We start from the raw sequence: 18,308 nt of genomic DNA on the forward strand, positions 1-18,308 counted from the left end.
TTCTAAAGGGAGATTTTCCCAAAAGGTACACAGAGCCAGAGATTCTTCTCCTTCCGATAAGGTGAAATAATACCTTAAGTGACTGAATTGACAGTTCTCAATTTGTGAAGCCCAGCTCACTTTCTCTATAATCCTCTATTCTTTCCTGACTTGTTTCGTGCTGTCTCTCAGTCTGACTAGAAAAGGAAAGAACTGTTGGATCTGCACTCTGAACAGTCAGCAAAAACTTATATGAAGCTTGGCTTGGTGTTTCTAGCTAAAGGTCATATTCTTCTCCTCAATATTTTTTCTGTCTGCCAGGAAGGGGGAGGGGTCAGCTGAGATGTGTCATTCACTAAGAAACTGTGTATCGAGCAACAGAGGCAGTGTCATGTTTGTACATGGAAAGGTTGAGATGAATTGCTCACTTAGTCACATAACATGAATATTCAGAAGCAAGACATGTTTATTTAGTGGAAACCAAAGGAAAAAAATGGAGGTCAGACTCACCATGATTATGAGTATTTTTGATACAATGACACATGACAAGATGATGGATTCAGCATTGCATTAACACATAGACTAAAAAAATAATGGATGTAGCAACTGTGACGTCACCCATTGGTTTGTGGACTCCCGTTTTGAAGCCTCCAGTTAGGCATTTTGACCGTCGCCATTGTGGATATTTGGAACCAGAAGTGACCATATTAGGACAAGAAGGTGGAGCTAATCCTAATGCTAGCTGCTAGCTTGGTGAGCATGGTGCATTTACAGTCTATGGTTAACTGTGATAATGCTAATGCTAATTTTCGCTAGAGAAAAACAGGCTTAAAACCATTAAAACAAAACGTACTTCCCGGAAAACTGAACATCCAATCTTTTAGTACAAACAAAATACTGACTTTTTAGGTGACCAAAATGTTACAATTAACTTTCATGAACTGAAAACACACTAAAATAGTCACGGCTACGGCTACACCTATACTCTGTGAATCTTGGATTCACAGAATATAGGCAACATTGTCACCATGGTAACGACTTGTCACTCACAAGATAGCCACGCCCTAAAGCATACCCTGCTTTATTGTCTGTTTTACTCTAAATGGGACCATAATTTACGAAATGAACATCATGCTCTATTGAAGAAGACTTGAAACTAGTGGTTGAGACCATAAACTCATTAGGAAACTGTTTACTGCGGTAATAGATCAAGTGAGAAGTAGGGTAATTTTCTCATAGAACTCCATACAATTTGACTTCTTTTTGGAGCCAGTGGAGTTTCCCCTGCTAGCCATTCGACAGAATGCAGACCTGGAGCTACCCGCTTGGATCAACAGTATAAAATGACTGCTGCTGTGTGGCAGTGAAGATGCTGTTGCATCAGTATTCAAGCACTGTATGCTCAAGGCTAAATAAGAGGTCTTGGCAGTTGAGAGAGTTAAAAGGAGACTTCATCCCAAAGAGCAGTGTGAAGACTGAGTTAATTCTTTTGAAAAGGTGGATCACAGGCACATGAAGGCCAGTTTTCATGGAGAACAGCACGGTGTGACTAAAGTCTTGCTGACATCTGAGTAGGGCTGGGAGATATGGCCAAAAATGTTATCATGATAAAAATGTTCATATCAGTTGATAATTATCACAATAAATGTCAAATCATTATTTCTTTCAAGTTTAAAGGTTTTTGCTCCAGCGTGAAAGTTGAATAAACCAGATTGTTAATTGTGGTTTTAAACTATTCTTTGACTAACACTTGCTAAACAGTGAGACATTTCACAAATCTGAGGTAGAACATTCAAAAACACTTACAATGATAAAATCTCTTTTCAACATCAAAATATGCATGACTGAAATTAAGTAAAATCCTTTTTCAGTCCTTTTTCCTCAACAAAATATTTTTACAGAAAAATTAAGTGCTGTAGTGTGATACAGAACACATGTAAGATGGCTCAGACTGCAAAATTAGTTACATGTCTGGTAACACATGATAGCGTAGGCATTTAAATTCAAACTAAATTATACAAATGAAAACAACCACAATACATAGCCTACAGAAATCACCTCTGCCCAGATGAAGTTGTGAGCTGACATGCGGCAGAAAGCTATTCCAAGTGCCAGCATGTCTTTGTTACTGGTAGTGTTTTTGCATCTCAACCCAGTTTATTTTGCTATATTCTTCTTTACTGTGGCTAATTACCCACTGTGCATTTAAACGTACACTAGTTCTTCTCAAGCACTCATAGATCTCTCCTTTTAACAATTTTCTCGCAAATCCCACAGTTATTTATATGCTATGCAGATCTGCTAGTTACTTAGTTTAGCAGTTATCTCTATCTTCTGCTCACTCTCCTACTCTCTCTCGCTCGGTGTGTCTTATGTTTAACTATTCCACTGCCTCCTTTAGTGATAATTGTACATATGATAAATGTAGTTTATTTGCTGTGATGGAGGCGAGGCTCAGTGACTTAGAAGAGCTGCTCCGCACCATGGAAACCCAATCTTTAGCTGCTGTAGTTAGCCAGCCCCCAGTAGCCGGTATGAGCCAACCCAGCATAGATCTCCTAATTACTCAGCAGTTATTAATGGCTTCTCTCTCTCCCTCTCAGTTTAATTATATCAAACATTTATCAAATATTTGTTATATTTCTATCAAGGAAAATTATATTGAGATAATTATTATTATATTAAACATTCTCAGGGTTCAGCCTCTCACTTGTTGATTTATCAGTTTCATATAATGGTAAATTGAATATCCCTTGTTTTTCGGACTGCTGGTTGGACAAAATAGACAAGCAACTTCAGTTCTGGTAGATTGTAATGGGCATTTTTCTCTTCTTTCTGGCATTTGATAGGCTAAACAATTAATTAATTAGAGGGATTCATAAATTATGAAAATGATTGTTAATTGCAGCCCTAAAACAATGCACAAGGAGAGAAAAGTTGTATTTATTTTATATTTGGTTGGACAGACATGGACAATGACAACGTGGGAAAGTGAGTAATTTAAGCTATTATAGACCATGGCAGTCATTCTAAAAACTGCTATTTAACTTCGGTTGTGAAATATGATTTCATAATGGGGCCTAAAATTTTCCTGGCAGGCTTGGTGGCTGAATGACAATACTTATGAAGAGCAACCACACATAGACATGAAAAGGCATTTCTACAAAAAACAGACAGACGCACACAAACATACTCCCTTACTCATCTTGTCTTCCCCACATGAATTCATCTGAACTGTACTTCTTGTTCAGTTTTCACAGCAGAGGGATAATCCAATGACAATTCACATCCAGCCCCAGCTCAAGTACTTCACCCGGTTCACTCTCTCCTCTGCTGCGCTGTGTGAAGATGGACAGATTCCAAATGATGAAAAAATATTGCAGTGAAGAGTGTGGTTTGTGACACAACATAAATGATAGAGCATAATATGAAAGGATAGATGTTTTTCTATTGTCATGATATATATCGTTATATCACACAGCCCTACATTAATTGATTATTTTGCAGTGTGTTTGATGTTGACTACTACCATGCACTTGTCTTCCAAAAAAGAGAGAGAAAATGCATAAGGTAATATTGTTGATTTTTCTCTCTTTGATTGGTGTCCCTTTTTCAAGGTCAGATTCATTCACTGAGTGAAAGTAAAATAAAAATGAGAGCAGAGGCAATCCAAACAACAGTTTAGGAAAATGAAGAAGAATCTTGGTGGTAATGACACTAAGTATTCATGTTTCTTTGGGGGGCTAGCTGTCTCTTAGCAACAGTGGTGTTGTCGGCGTGGAAACCCTTGGCAGATTGGAAGCATTATTCACCAGGGCTTAATTAGAGGGGTAAAGATTAGGCCAGGGTTGTCTTTAATTGAGTGGTGTGCGTGTGTGAGTGCATACACAAACATGGGTCTTTGATAGTCCCCATAAACTACTGTGTAACGAAAGGTGTGTGACTGCTCTTTAAAGCAGTGACATCATTTTGAATGACACATTCTGTACTCACGTTCTAACCTGACCTTGTTATTCATATTTAAATTGGGGGCACAGCAGTCATTTTAGGTTCACTACAAATTTTGGACGATTGGCTCACAATACTTAACCTTAAAGACGTCAAATGGAGGTGGAAAGGTCCCTCACCAAAACTTTAAAGCTCTTTTCAAGCCCTTTTCAAGAGCCTTCAAGTGGACTCTTGTATCTTCACAATCAAGCACGTCCAAAACACCCTGCATGTGTGATGAACAGTTTTCTGTGGAGAATCATTGTGTTGCAACTTCACAGGAGTTCATAAAAAGTAATCTAGATTTACGTTTGTTTCTTTTTGTTTGTTTTTAAAGTGAATAGACCATCTTGTTCAAATTGGGATCATGCTGAGTATGGAATAAATGAATCTCTCCTGACTGTTTAGTCAAAATGAACCCTGGTGTATTTGTTTCGGTTTGTCATTACTTGTGACACCAGAGAACATAAATACACACATAAGAATAAGTAAAGTGCTGCATGACTTACTGTGAGTCACTGAAACTTGATTTCCTCATGTGGGAGGATGACATATACCACAGCTGTCCAATGATTGAGTTACCTGTCAATCTATATAACTTCATGCTTGCAGCTTTTGGTTTGTTTGTTTATTAAAAGCCAGTGTGAGTACAGACCAGACCAGAACTAAAACCATTTAGTTTTTTTTTTCTTCCAAAACCAATTGGTCCAAACCAAATGAACCAAACTATAGGTGTGAAAGCACCCTAATATAAATCTTTCAGATGATATAAAAGGAAGGTCTTTAAAGGTATACTATGTAGGATTTTTCTAAAAAAAACAAAAAACAATGGATAAACTCATACATCAATTATCCCTCTCAATCATCGCTTATGACCCACTAGAAGTGTGTGATGGTGTATTTATTTGCAGAGACCCTGCTCTCTGCCTGTATTTTCTTATTTTCTTATTATTTTGCCTTGTTCGCGGGTGGGGCTGAGTCACACACACAGAACAGAGAGGCCACAGTGGACAGTATGAGGCTCTGCATTCACACAAAATTCGGAAATGCGGCACCTTCTCGCAGGGTTGTGAGGAGGTGTGGGCATTTTTATTTGTGCTTTAGAACATAACCGCTGTGAAACAACCAGAAAATAATGTTGCCCTTATAACAGAGCCAGGCTCAGGATGAGCTGGCCAGGGGTCGGGGTGAGCTGACTAGGGGTCGGTGGTGATGATCAGTAGTTAAAAACTCATCTCTATGAATACTTTGTCTCGGTTGTATGTTTAAACTCTCCCAGGTCACCGTGCGGCCGAACAAGCTGCCATTTAACCTGCAAGGTAGTTTCCCAACACATCACACAATCTAAAGGCACATCCAGCCAGACTCATTCAGAATTCCCAGGTTTAAGGAGACTTGGCTGTAGGCCAACGTCGTTTCCTGCCACACCATGATTTAAAGTGTTTTCTGTGTTTGTCAGGTACTGCTGCTCCATTCGGCTGACACAAAAGCAGACTAACATACCTTGATTTTCTCTTTAAAAAAACAAACAAAAAGCCCCTACCCTCAGCTTTTTTTTTTTTTTTTTTTTTTTTTTACACAAATACCTTCATATACCGTATACACTGGTGAAATGTCAGAAAGGTATGGAAAAATAGTTACCGCCCAATCCTTGTACAGAGCAGTACAGTGTAACCTGTAACTCAACAAATAACACAAAACAGTAACATTTGTAGCTTATGTCAGATCAGATAAACACATTGTTTAATCAATTCCTTATACTTTTCCTCATGCATGTTTGGTTTTATAAAGGTGATTAAAAACAGACACAGCTCTCCGAACTTGTTAATCAGAGGGGAGGACACTTAAGACTGATTGAACAGGTGTGTTTAACGAACAGTCTCACACAATGCAGATTTATGAAACTACCACCACTAATGTCATAAAATCAAATGGTTGATTTTACTATCAAGATAGTAAAAACAAATGCTGCTGCATTTTTTTTTTCTGTTTACTTCTTTTTATTTGACTCATCCAGTTCTGCCATTTTTACAGGATGGAAGTTAACTTTAAAACAAAAGCTTGGTTCCTTTTAAGACAAAAGGTGAGAGTAAGAAGAAAGTAGCACTCTGGCATTTTAGCCGTGTAGGTTCAATTTGCCTCACCTCGACCTTTCCCTGTTCTACAAAAAAAAAAAAAAAAAAGAAGAAACTAACTGGGCCACATTTACGACCTGCAAAAATCTCATTCTCTCTCTCTCTCTCTCTCTCCCCCTCGCTCCCTCCCTCCCTCCCTCCCTCTATATCTGTCTCACTCACCCAAAAAGTAGATGACCAGAGAAATAATGTGGCATGACTGTGTCTCCTCCACACTATACTTCTGGAGACAGGAGGGCTTTGGATGTAGTGTACCCATAGCAAGTCTTGATTCAAGCCAAAATATCAGACTATACTGTGTTTGTATGTTTTTGATGGGAAAATTGACTAGGCAAAACAGCTGTACTTGGGGAATCACAAGTTTCTTTTTATTAAGCATTGAATAAATGTACTGTATAAATCTAAATCAAGAACTAATTTAAAGTGCATTCAATCATCCGTGAGCTGAAAAACTACTTTGAGAATTAAAATCAAGAGCTAAATCAGTCAATCAACATAGCAATCAAAATAGGCCTAAACAATTTAGTATTAAGCCAATCAGTGTCGGCCAATTAAAAGCAATCAATATAAATCTGAGTAAGCTTCAGTCAATGAAGCAAAATTGTCCAGTCAGTATAACACTCAAATTCTAGAGCTGAGCAATAATCAATCAATCTAGATTACATCTTAGCAATTATTAATAGCTCAAACAATGTCAAATCAAAACCAGCAGTATCAAATAAAGAAGTATCAAAATCTTAATCAACCGCATATACAGCTATAGAATGAAACTCAATAAAAGTAATATTGATCAAAGTTGAATCAATCAGTTTCAATTAAAATAAAATAAAAAAAACATAGACTAGGAACCTTGAAAAGCAGAATCAAGATGTCAATTAATTGAGGAATGAGGAATGATCAAAATGTAGCATGAAAAATATAAAATGTGTAATCAAAATGCAATCAAAGGTTATGCTAAAGGTAAAATGGGAACCAAAATAGCATCAAAGTATGACTTCAGAGTTGTCTGAATCTTAGTTACTCATTAGTATCGCAACATGTGAAAGACAGTCACTACTCAATAAAATTCAATCAATGTGCAACTATCAAATGAAGTGATTATGTCACTCATCAAAGCAGTCATCATTCGGAGAAAATTATCAATAAATGCAAAGACTAAGTCAAAGACTAAAACATCTGGCATATCAGTAAATGATATAGATCAATACCAATCATCAGCAAATTAAAGCACTCATCAAACATAAGGTGTAATTGGTCTAAGTAGGAAAAGGTGACTAAAGACCATATTTTGCATTTTTCAAGCAAAAGGAGAGTTCAAGCTAAAGTCAGCCTCAAACCAATCTCCGACGGACAGACCCCTCAGTTGAACCTGCATACTTGACTCTTAACTCTAAATATGTTTATATTTATCTCTCCTGCCTAGTAACTGGTGAATTTTTCCCCAAGATATTATTTAGCCTTTTCTCGTAAAAAGTAAAATCGTAAAAGTGAAATCCATTAAAGCAGAATGTAAATCGCAAAATTGTGTCGCTTGTCTATGAATCACATACACTCTCTCCTGTCAGGCTGTTGGAAGTGTTGAAGTTATTTTCTGCGACATACCATGTCTCAGGTTGATTGTTTGAGCGCCTCACCATTTGTGACCGTGGTAATTCGTGACTGCTTGACAGATCGGTCCACAATCCGTTACTTCAGTAAAGATGTTGGAAGACACTTTGAACTCATTTTCACTCATCATGAATTTATTTCCTCCGTGGCAGAAAAACACGTTACTTGAGCTGTCAGAAACTCCTGTTGGTTAAACTGAGTGAGACACTTTTAGTGCTGACCCCAACAGACAACAAACTTGGAGACAAGCCTAGTGACATTAAGGCTACAAACAACCAATAACACAACACTTTCAGAAGGATCATTATCTTGTGAACATGTAATTGACTAGTCCTCAAAGACCCCCACTTTTTCAAATGTAATTTTTGGAATAAAACATCTTCTTATATTCGGGCCAATAAGGTATATATAAGGTAGACAGTTCTCTGCTACCCAGAACTCGACTCTTCCTCCCCCTCCTCTCCTAATTGCAGCAGGTTTATGCTTCGCGCTGTGCTCCGGGGACGAGGGACCTATTGTTACCTGACCCCCCCTTTCACCCAGACTTCACCACAGTGACACAGCAGCGTCCTGTGGTTTTCAGAGCAGCTTCATCTGTGCAGACTTGCAGAGTAGGGGCAATAGGTCATGGCAGGGTCTCAAGGCCAGAGGTGCAGTGTGCAGAAGTTCATGAGGCCAGATTGGGCCACAACAGTTCTGAAATATTAAGGTGGCAACTTTCTCTCTTTGGGCACACAGTCACACAGTACAACACTTGCTCACTTTTGTGTCTAACACACAGGCAGAAATATGTATGTGTGTGTAAGAGTGCATGAAGGGAAAGCGAAGCTAGACAGTTTCCCTTTTTTCAGTGGGTGTCTCTATAAAAGATAAAGGAAAAAGTTGCCAAAAAGAAAGGAGAGGACATAGAGGTAAAGGTGGGCTGATTGTCTTCATGTCAGTTTCCGGTAAAGGTTAAATTTTTCTGACTCTGACTTTCAAAGGAATAGGATTCATTACGACTGCCTGAGTAGCCATAGCTTCTCATCTGTAGTACGTTTTCATCTCAGCACATATCCACAGTTGATTGGCAGATGTAGTCATTTGGGATCAAAGGGGGACAGAAGAAAATGCAGAGATGTAAGGAACATGAGGGGAAAAAAAGCCCATATTTCAATTACACATACTCATATACAATAAAAGCTGAGGATTAAGCATCGGTTCCTGACGTAACCTCACCTTGAAAGACTCACCCAGATTGGAAACCCCTCAAGCCTCGCCTGCTTCAAATGAACCTACGTAGCTGAAAGACGGAGATGTGCCTCTCACTGAAATATAAAATAGAGAAAATGGAAAAACTAAAAGCAACTTTAAGAGATTGTTCCTTTTATTATTCAAATCCCCAGCAGGCAAAATAGAGAGAGCTAGGAAGTGTCACAAATTCTGATCAGACGTGATCAAAGTGCATTATACACCACAACAGCTAAATGGAGTCTCATTCCTTGGCACTTCTGGGTCAGGGAGCATTTTACTGTAGATTTGTGTGAGAAGGAGAGGGTACGGGAGAAAGAGACAACATAAGGAGAGGGTTGGCAAGACTTCTGTGAGTCATTAACAAGTGTGCTTGCACTTGTGCGCAGTCTCCCATCTCTGCATTCTTGTCCATTTGTGTATCTCGTATTGCCTGTGTGCTAGTTTTTTTCTTTATTATGAAAGCCTTTCAGGCACCTGAGCTTCCTCTGCTTCAATTCAGCTTCTTGATTGGCCCCAGATGCCCATATGGAAATAATGTCAAACCGTGAGTGTACGAGGAGCCCATTTCTTGCAATTTCTCTGCTTGCTCTAACTCAGTTGCTCAGTGCCAGGAAACAGGCACAAGGACAGACCACAACAAACACGGTCTAAACAAGCCAGGAGGAGAAAAATAACCAGAGAAAAATGAAGGCAGTGACGAAGAAACCTTAGCTCAGTGAAGCTCCTGCTGTATCATTAAGCCACATTAGGGATGAACAAGGTGGCTCTCGGATAATACTGTGCAGGTTGATGCAAATTTAGGTGGAAGTGTCGCGTCAGGACAGGAGTGGGGTACATGCACAGCAAAATAGTGCAGAAATCAACACTTTTATAGTTAAGTGCTCTGTCATAGATAGAGGTGTGAATCTTCACTGGCCTCGCAATTTGATTCAATTACGAGTCACCTGTCAACAATTCGATTGCACGATGCATCTCAATGTATTGCATCCTCAATTTTCTATGTTACTGCACATGGCTACTTTTTCATCAATTAATACAAGCAGTGAGATAAATCTGTAATAGATAAAAATCAGACTACAACTGTCTATATTATAAAAAGCTGCATCTTTTAAATACCAGTATCTGTGTGATCTCAGTACATAAATATTACAAAAACCCACACATGTAATGGCTACTCGACTAGCTTTACTCATTGACTCCATTTCCTGGGTTTTGGTTTCACTGTAGAGTGCACACTGAGTTATTTTCTTCACCTCAGAGTTGGTTTCAGTTGTTTAATGCTGCAGTGTGTGTTGGTCAGCTGGTCTCATTTGTTTTTGCTAGAGTTTGCTGCTCCACTCAGCTAACGTTAGTGTCTGAGTGACAGGGTAGAAAGTTCATAATATACTTCAGGTTCGTCTAGCAGAAGTAATTATTTAGTCATTAATCAAAAAATGCTTGCAACCGCTGCCTTTTTTGAAGATGAACTGAAAGATAACTCTAGTGTGTGCGTACTGTAGACTGTCCGGGTGCTGCATTGCCTTTGCAGTTGAGTTCCACCTTCGTCGCTCTGTAAACATCACATTCTTAACATTTAGAAAGTTGTTTTTTGACATTTTTGAATCGATTCAGAATCGTCCACATCCGCATTGTAATGCATCTTAGAATTGAGAAATTTCCACACCTCTAGTCATAAGGTTGATGTAACACTTTATATTGACTCCTTGAGAGGAAAAACAGTGACAATGTAGATGCACTGTGTAAGGAATGCTAAATTACAAATGCAAACAGGTATAATCATTTATTTTGTCAGTAAAAACAAAAGCAGCAATGTCACTGGCAAAACAAAGAAATGCCAAGATTATGATTGTTGACTGATTGTGGGGAAAAAGGCTCCTGTAAAAGATGTGGTAAAGGACAACATGATGGCCACAGATTACTGCTGACACAGTGAGGATTTGGATTGATTGATGCTGGGTTTGTGACTGAGGTTAATAACAAGGACAAATACTGTCGCCTCATTATGGACAGATAATAACAGACAGATATTGACCTCACAAATCAAAGAGAAATTCACATGCAGGATAGAATCCAAGTCTTGGGTGCACAAACACAACAATCACTCAAGGATAGACTTAGATACATTCAGTCACATCATTTACACAAGATTTTCTCAAAGATAAATGGGTTTTTGAAAAAGAAAATGGTTACTTAAAAGCCAAGTGCTGACTTTCAAGTGCATCAAGGTCAAAATCCTAAAATTACCTGTGGGCAGCACTTCACAGTTTAGTATTGTCGTGCCATTTGCTTTCTTCTTCATGAATTCATCATACACCATCCCTTATGAAGACATAATTTCTGGACCTATGTGTGAGTGTGACATTAAAAAAAGAATACAGATTGCATAGTTTGCACTTGTTATCTTTCTGCATCTTGTTGTCAGTATAGGGGGAAGATACTGTACTTTTTTTACTTATATGTTGCGTGGTCAATTGCATATTACCGGTGGTGGATGAGCCAAGGTATGAAAAGTGAGTTACTTTCACACTATGAAAAGACTCCATTACAATTATAAAGTGTTGCATTTAAACATTGCATTGCATTAAAGTACAGTACCTGAACAGATGTAATTAATTGCTTTTCACCTCTGCATATTGTTTACTACATTCATTAAGAAGCAGTATATTACTTTCAGTGCATGGTAACAGTGAACAGTTTGTAAAGTAGCACAACACCCTCAGCAATGATTGTTGCATTGCCACCTCAGAGAAGTTTACTTTGCCTGACACATGGTGCAGACTGAGGGAAGGGAATAATATTAGCTTGTGATGGCTTGATGAAACTTCTTCTTGTGTTGTTTCCCTTTTCTATCAGACAGCACTTCAACAGTCAGTCTATCAGCCAGCCAGGAAGTATTGCTTACTGAGGCAGAAACTCCAGACCTGACGCAGTAGTCTGCTGTGATGTGTACGAAAGTTTGTGTGTGTGTGTGTATGAACGTGGATTTTGTCCTCCTACTGCATCAAAACTAAACCCTCTCCTCCAAACACGTCTCTTGGTGTGAATCATTTTTCTATGGTATTTTCTGTGTGATCTCATTAGACCAGAGCAGCAACGAGCTGCCAGGACAAAAAGAACAAAGTGCAGCAGAGTTGAACAACAATAACAACACCAGTTCCCAGCCACAGCATTGTCACCTCCTATGGGCACATTCTAAAGGTTGAGAATGATGAAAAGCAAAGTAACACCCCTGGGCGAGCCTCTGAACACTGCCTAGAGGCTAGCACAGTACTGCACGCTCAGCAAGTCAACCAGAGTACAGAACTCTATGGCCTCCTGCCTCCAAATAAGAAGCAGGGAAGGATTGAAGAGTTTTGCTGCAAAGTGAGATACGCAGCAGTGAAATGAAGTGATATCGATTTCTATAAAGGGATTTACTGAACATAATATTTCCAAGTACATTTAAGAAGAAGACAGGCCAATTCCTAACACAGACTGTGGGCCTGTTTGTAGACGTTAATGTTCAGGCAGTGCAGAGGGTTTCTTAATTAAAAATAATATGCTGTGATGGGTTGACCAGCTAGGCTATAAACTCCACAGCTAAACATAATGTTATTTCAGATCAATTTTGTTGGGATTGACCAGCCAACAGTTAAACAGAGACTGTGTGATTTGTACAGTGCATTCTCTGGCTTTTATTGAATTTTATTTCAAAACTTATGATCATATCTATGTGTCCAGATAAAGGATTTTGTTCACCACTTGTACTGTATGTAGCTATTTAGAGTAAAGGTTCCATCTCTTTGGGTTGAGACCCACACAAGTGGTCACAAGATGAATACAAAAGGTCATAAGATGCTCACCCACAATCATTCTGCCATGCAAAATTCTGTATTTTTTAGACTTTGCTCCAATTTTTGCTTTTTTCTCATCTGTATGGTTTTACCCTGGTTATTCAAATAAACCAATCCGAGAAGAGAAAATAACTCTGACTGAACTGCTCACAAAATATGGACATGCAACCTATGACAAGGGGTCATAAGGAGATATTGCCTCATTTTAAGGGATCACAAGCAATAAAAGGTTGGCATCCACTGGTCTACTAGGGAGTAGGGCATTAGTTAGTCTAACATGGAATTTTGCAGAGTGGAACTCAGAAAAGGTATCTGCCAATGGCATCAGTTTATTTTTCTCAAATCTTTATAATTTGGAAGTATCATCTTTCCTAGTAATTGATGCACACCAATTTGGAAATGGTGTTCAATTATTAATGGCTAATGCATGCTAATACAGTAAACTGATTTACATGAATGACAGATTTATAAATGTGTAACAATGCAGATTGCCAACAGACAAATTATATAAAAGCTGTCAGGTCCAAACATTAAAATATTATATATATCCAACACTTCACACTGTCAGGAATGGAAATGATAGTTGCCACTCTTGACAGGTGAGATATACCTGAAATATCTTTAACAGCAGCTTCCACTCATTCTCTCTTCTAGTCGTGAGTCTTTCTCTCTCTCTTTCTCCTACTCTGCCAGGACTGCAATGTTTTGTGCTTTGATGAAGGCTTTGGTTGCAGCAACGACAGAGTAATTAAAGGGATTGATTGCGGCAGAAGGAGAAGCATTGCAATGTGTGTACAATACACACTCGCTGACTCAAATGTGCACACACAGTTTTTAGGAGATACATCATTTCCACTCTATTTTGCAGACACTTGAAATGACTGTGCTAAATGTACCAAGTCAATCCAACATAAATCCCATATGCGATGAAAAGCATGAATTAACACCATGTGATAAAAAAAATACAATGTTAGGGGTGGAAAGTTTATATGACAAAGCTTCCGAAGTCACAGGGATGGAGTTTTTCTATAATGTATTGTGTGATGGAGTAGTTGTAGTATGTAGTACTAGTAATATTAGTACAAAGAATTAAAAAAAATACCATCATCAAAGATTGTATGCTCTCTTTTCAAAAATGAAACATAACATGGACATTTATTCCATGGGAGGCACTTCAAAAGTGTCTTTCAGACTACTGCAGTTGACCTTGAAGAGGTCGTATTATGTGTGAATCATGACCAGCCCAACCTGCTCCCCCAACTGTTCGACTCCGGCAACATAGCAATCAAACTGTTTCTTTTAGTGGTTTTAATATTTTCAGAGCAGATAGAGCTGGTAAAGGAGGTGGTGTGACAATATATATAAAATCATCTCTCTCTGTACTGAGTTGCCCCCTCAGAAGCCCTAGAAAAATTGGATGAATTAAGTGCACCATTGATTGATCATGAGGTGATTATCCTTGGTGATCTCGGTTTAGATTGGCTTAATTTTACACAGCTTGTTTCACATCGCTTTCATTTAATTTCATTTCACTTCATTTCAATTTTTATTTTAAACATGTTAAAAGAAAAAAAACAAAAAAACAAAAATAAAATATATCCCACTTGCCCCAACCTGAAGTATTCCTCCAAGTCAAGCTTAATTGACTTAATATTAACAAACAAACCAGAGAAATATCCTGCCTGTAGTGTTTTTGACCTTGTATTAGTGACCATTGCTCGATTGTTTGCATTAGAAATGTGAAATGGAGGAAAACTAATTCACCCTTAGTGGTCAGAAGAAACTTAAAGTGATGACAAGGCCTTTCTACATGACCTTTACTCCAGTCCAATCACTGGTATTCTCAAAATCCCCGAACTTACACTAGCCTTAAGTTATTTTACCAATGTTTTAAACTCAGTTTTAGATAAGCATGCACCTTTTAAAAAGCCACCACTCCCTGGTTCACTGCAGAGCTTTCTACTGTATTTTATTCCAGAAACAAAGCATGGGCTCTGGCTAGGCGCACCGAAGACCCTTGTCATTGGCTTGCCTTTAGACAGTTGGAGAACAAGTGCATTCCTGCTGTCAAAAAAGCCAAAACTGACTACCATCTGCACTCTTTTACTAATTCCTCTTATAGCCCCAGTAAATTCTGGAAAATAGTCAAATCTACCACTAACAATTTAGCACTCCTCTACCTGCCTATGTTAATGGCCTTACTCAGATAACTGATAGCCATACAATTCGCACTGCTTTTAACAATCATTTTGCTGCATTTTGTCATTTATTTGACAGTTGTAGTGTTGGTCCCAACGGTTATGTGGAAGAACATAGGCCATCCTTCCTTAATACTACTGCTGAAGTAAACCACTCCTTTAACTTATCTCCTGTTTCTAGTAGGATGGTAGCTGACACCTTATGCAATATTGATGCATGAAAATCAATGGGTGATGACCAACTTGAACCATTTGCTTTGAAATCCTCAGCACAGCTAAATTCTGAATATATAACTCATATTTTCAATCTTAGCATTGCCTCTGGCATCATTCTTACAGTTTGGATGACTGCCTATGCTCTTCCTCTCCATAAAGGTGGTAGCAAATCTGAATTAAATAATTATTGTCCAATCTCAAAAATATCTTGTCGCACAAAGTACTTGAGTCACTTGTTAATGAACAGTTGAAATCATTTTTATCAATGTATTCCATACTAACTCCATTTCATTCTGGCTTAAGGTCAAAGCATAGCACTATTTCTGCTACTTCTTTAGTTATTAACAATATAGTCTCATTGCATGAGATAACAAAAACACTATGCTGCTTGTTTTATTGATTTAACATAAGCCTTTGACACATTTAACGACTTTCTTCTTTGGGTTTTGACAATACCAGCTGCCTGTGGTTTCGGAATTATCTTTCTGCTATGTTGCAGGGTGTCAAGATGGGTAAGATTTAGTCCTCTTTTCTCCCCGTTACAAAGGGAGTTCCCCAAGGTTCTGTTCTTGGACCACTTTTATTCACTATTTATATAAAAAAATATTACCCCTTCACTGTACAATTGTAACTTCCATCTATACACAGATGACATGGTCCTTTACTCTTGTGCAGATTCTATTCATGCCGCCACTCAAAATCTACAGCTATCATTTAACCTCCTTCAAAAACACCTTCATAACTTGAAACTGGTCCTAAATTGTCAAAGACAAAATGGATGTTGTTTTCAAATGCAAGAAATACTGACTATGGTAGTTTTCAAATTAATTTTTTTTATAACATCATGATAGAGATGGTGCAGTACTTCAAATATCTTGGAATTTGGGCCATTGAAAAACTTTTAAAGTCCATATTGACATGCTGTTATCAAAGCTGAGATTGAAATTGGGCTTTCTTTTTAGAAAAAAATCTTGCTTTTCTTTATTTACGAGAAAAAGAATTGCTGAAGCAGTTTTTCTCTCTGTACTGGACTACGGGGATGTTATTTATGGTCGGGCGACCACTTCCACTCTCAAACCTTTAGATGCAGTATATCACTCCTTCTTAATATTCATTACTGGAGATAGATATGGGACACATCATTGCCAACTATATCAAAAAACTGGCCTGCCTGCACTATCAGTGAGGGGGGATCAGCATTTGTTTTTATTTATTTATAAAACTATTTTACAAAAGCTCCCCTCCTATCTCTCAGCCCTGCTTTCTTGGAATGTTGGTAGCTATTGCACCCACTCACATACATGGCTCACCCTGCAAGTACCAAAAATTCATACAGAGTTAGGAAGATCTGCTTTCTGTTACTCTGACCCACATACTTGGAATATGCTTCAAAAAAACTTCAAGTTTACCTCATTAATACCGTTGAGTCAATTCCAAGATTTAATTGCTTAATTGGTTTTAATTTTTTAAATTGTTCTTATTCTTATTGTTCTTATTGTTTTATTTATTTATTTGTCTCATTGTCAATCCCCACACTTGTACTTTTCAGTGTTGTTAATTTTACCTTGTTTTTACTTGATATAGCCATGTATTCTTCTTTTATTGCTATTTGATTTTAGTTGTCTGCAGTTATTGTATATCTCCACTAGGGGTGTGCCCGATTACAAATATGTTATTCGGCAAAACACAAATAGTGGGTTTTTATGAATATTCCCCTTCTCCTTTCCACAACGTTAGCTTGTAAAAAATAGGCAATAAATGAAAAGTGCAAAGCAATTATCGCCTTTAAAGTTTTTCCCTACACGTAACACGGTGTGCTGTCTCTGTGTTATAGGTGTATAAAGTATACATGGGTGTATAAGTAGAGGTCTGCCTGCAATGAGGCGATGAGCAAAGTTTTAGCTCAGTAGTCAGCGCAGTTGTCTATGATCTGAGAGACTCCATAAAGTAGTTTAATAGTATTCATGAGCACTTATTGTAACACTTTAATTTTCTAAAATTAAAAGCATTATAAAAACAAAAACAGGATTTTTAAGCCTCTTTCCACTTTTATTCGAAAACAAATACAAATACAAATAATTATGCTGCGTCAAAAAATATAGATAGAAATACTGGGCTCTCTGCACATCCCTAGTCTTCACCTCAGCACCATTGAAAATGAGGGTTCTCTCTAAATGCATTTTAAATAAATAAAATGATGACGATGATGAAGACTTTGTTTAAATTTGGGAATTGTTTCGTTTGTTGCACCGACTGCAGTAACAGCTTCTGCAGCCATCTGCCTCTCACACTTTCTTCTGTTACTGCTGCCATTCTCCGCAGGAACAACATCAATATTCATGAGTGCTTTTGCATTGACCACTTATGGTTAATTGTGGGAGTGTAGGCGGTGGGATATGAGGTTCATCCGTGTGTGCGCATTTTCAAGTTGATGTGATTTATAAAAGGAAAAATGCATGCATTTGTGCATGTGCACAGTTTTATAAATCTGATTGTTTTTTGGCGCACACCATTTTCAGCTTTGGTGTGTCATGTACAATTTTGGTTTTGGATCCTACGCACTGTTTTATAAATGAGGGCCCTTATGAAGCACAAGCCATTTTCCACAGCAATGAGAAGGTTATTTAGGGACAGGAATGGTTATTTTGTTGAGATAAGTTAGAAGATTTTTAAAAAGGTTGTTTTTTTGTTTGTTTGTTATTTCAGGATGAATAAGTGCCTGTTTGAAATGTGGCTAGAAATTGGTCTGGTTGATGGTGAAGAAAATGATTAGGAAGATGAAAATAACCTCATTCAGAAGTCCTCATAGCAACATAGCTAATAACAGGTAGAAAATTTGATGCGAGGTACAACACCCCAGAATTTCAGCTAGACTCATTTCAAAAGATCTGAGAGGTGAGATAATTGCACCTTTGAAGAAAGTGTGGTGTAGGTATGAAAAAGTAATGCTATTTAAAAACTTTAGTTCTTGCTGAAAAATCAACTGGCAGAATAAAGTTTTAAAAATTGACAAAGTGGTCTTCAAGACTTCTAGTAAAAAATCTGAGGTAATCTAACTCCCCATAAACAAGGGTCTCAAATCCTTACTTACCTAATAATTTTCTTGACTTAATTTAATT

The 18,308-nt window shown here is 37.9% G+C and overlaps 1 long non-coding RNA gene across 6 annotated transcripts in view; it reads left to right on the forward strand.

The window, feature by feature from the left end:
• The window catches only part of LOC121912866, a 240,623-nt gene that overhangs the window by 52,799 nt on the left and 169,516 nt on the right, over window positions 1-18,308 (forward strand). For 2 of the 6 annotated variants that reach the window (XR_006100166.1, XR_006100163.1), the window contains one exon: window positions 11,796-11,972. The exons of 3 other annotated variants lie outside the window; for them this stretch is intronic. This is a non-coding gene — a long non-coding RNA (uncharacterized LOC121912866). Of the gene's footprint in view, window positions 1-3,230; window positions 4,898-11,795; window positions 11,973-18,308 lie in introns of those variants that run through there. One more of the 6 variants, XR_006100164.1, reaches the window with a different exon arrangement.

This window comes from Thunnus maccoyii, chromosome 15, assembly GCF_910596095.1.
Source record: "Thunnus maccoyii chromosome 15, fThuMac1.1, whole genome shotgun sequence".
NCBI lineage: Eukaryota > Metazoa > Chordata > Actinopteri > Scombriformes > Scombridae > Thunnus > Thunnus maccoyii.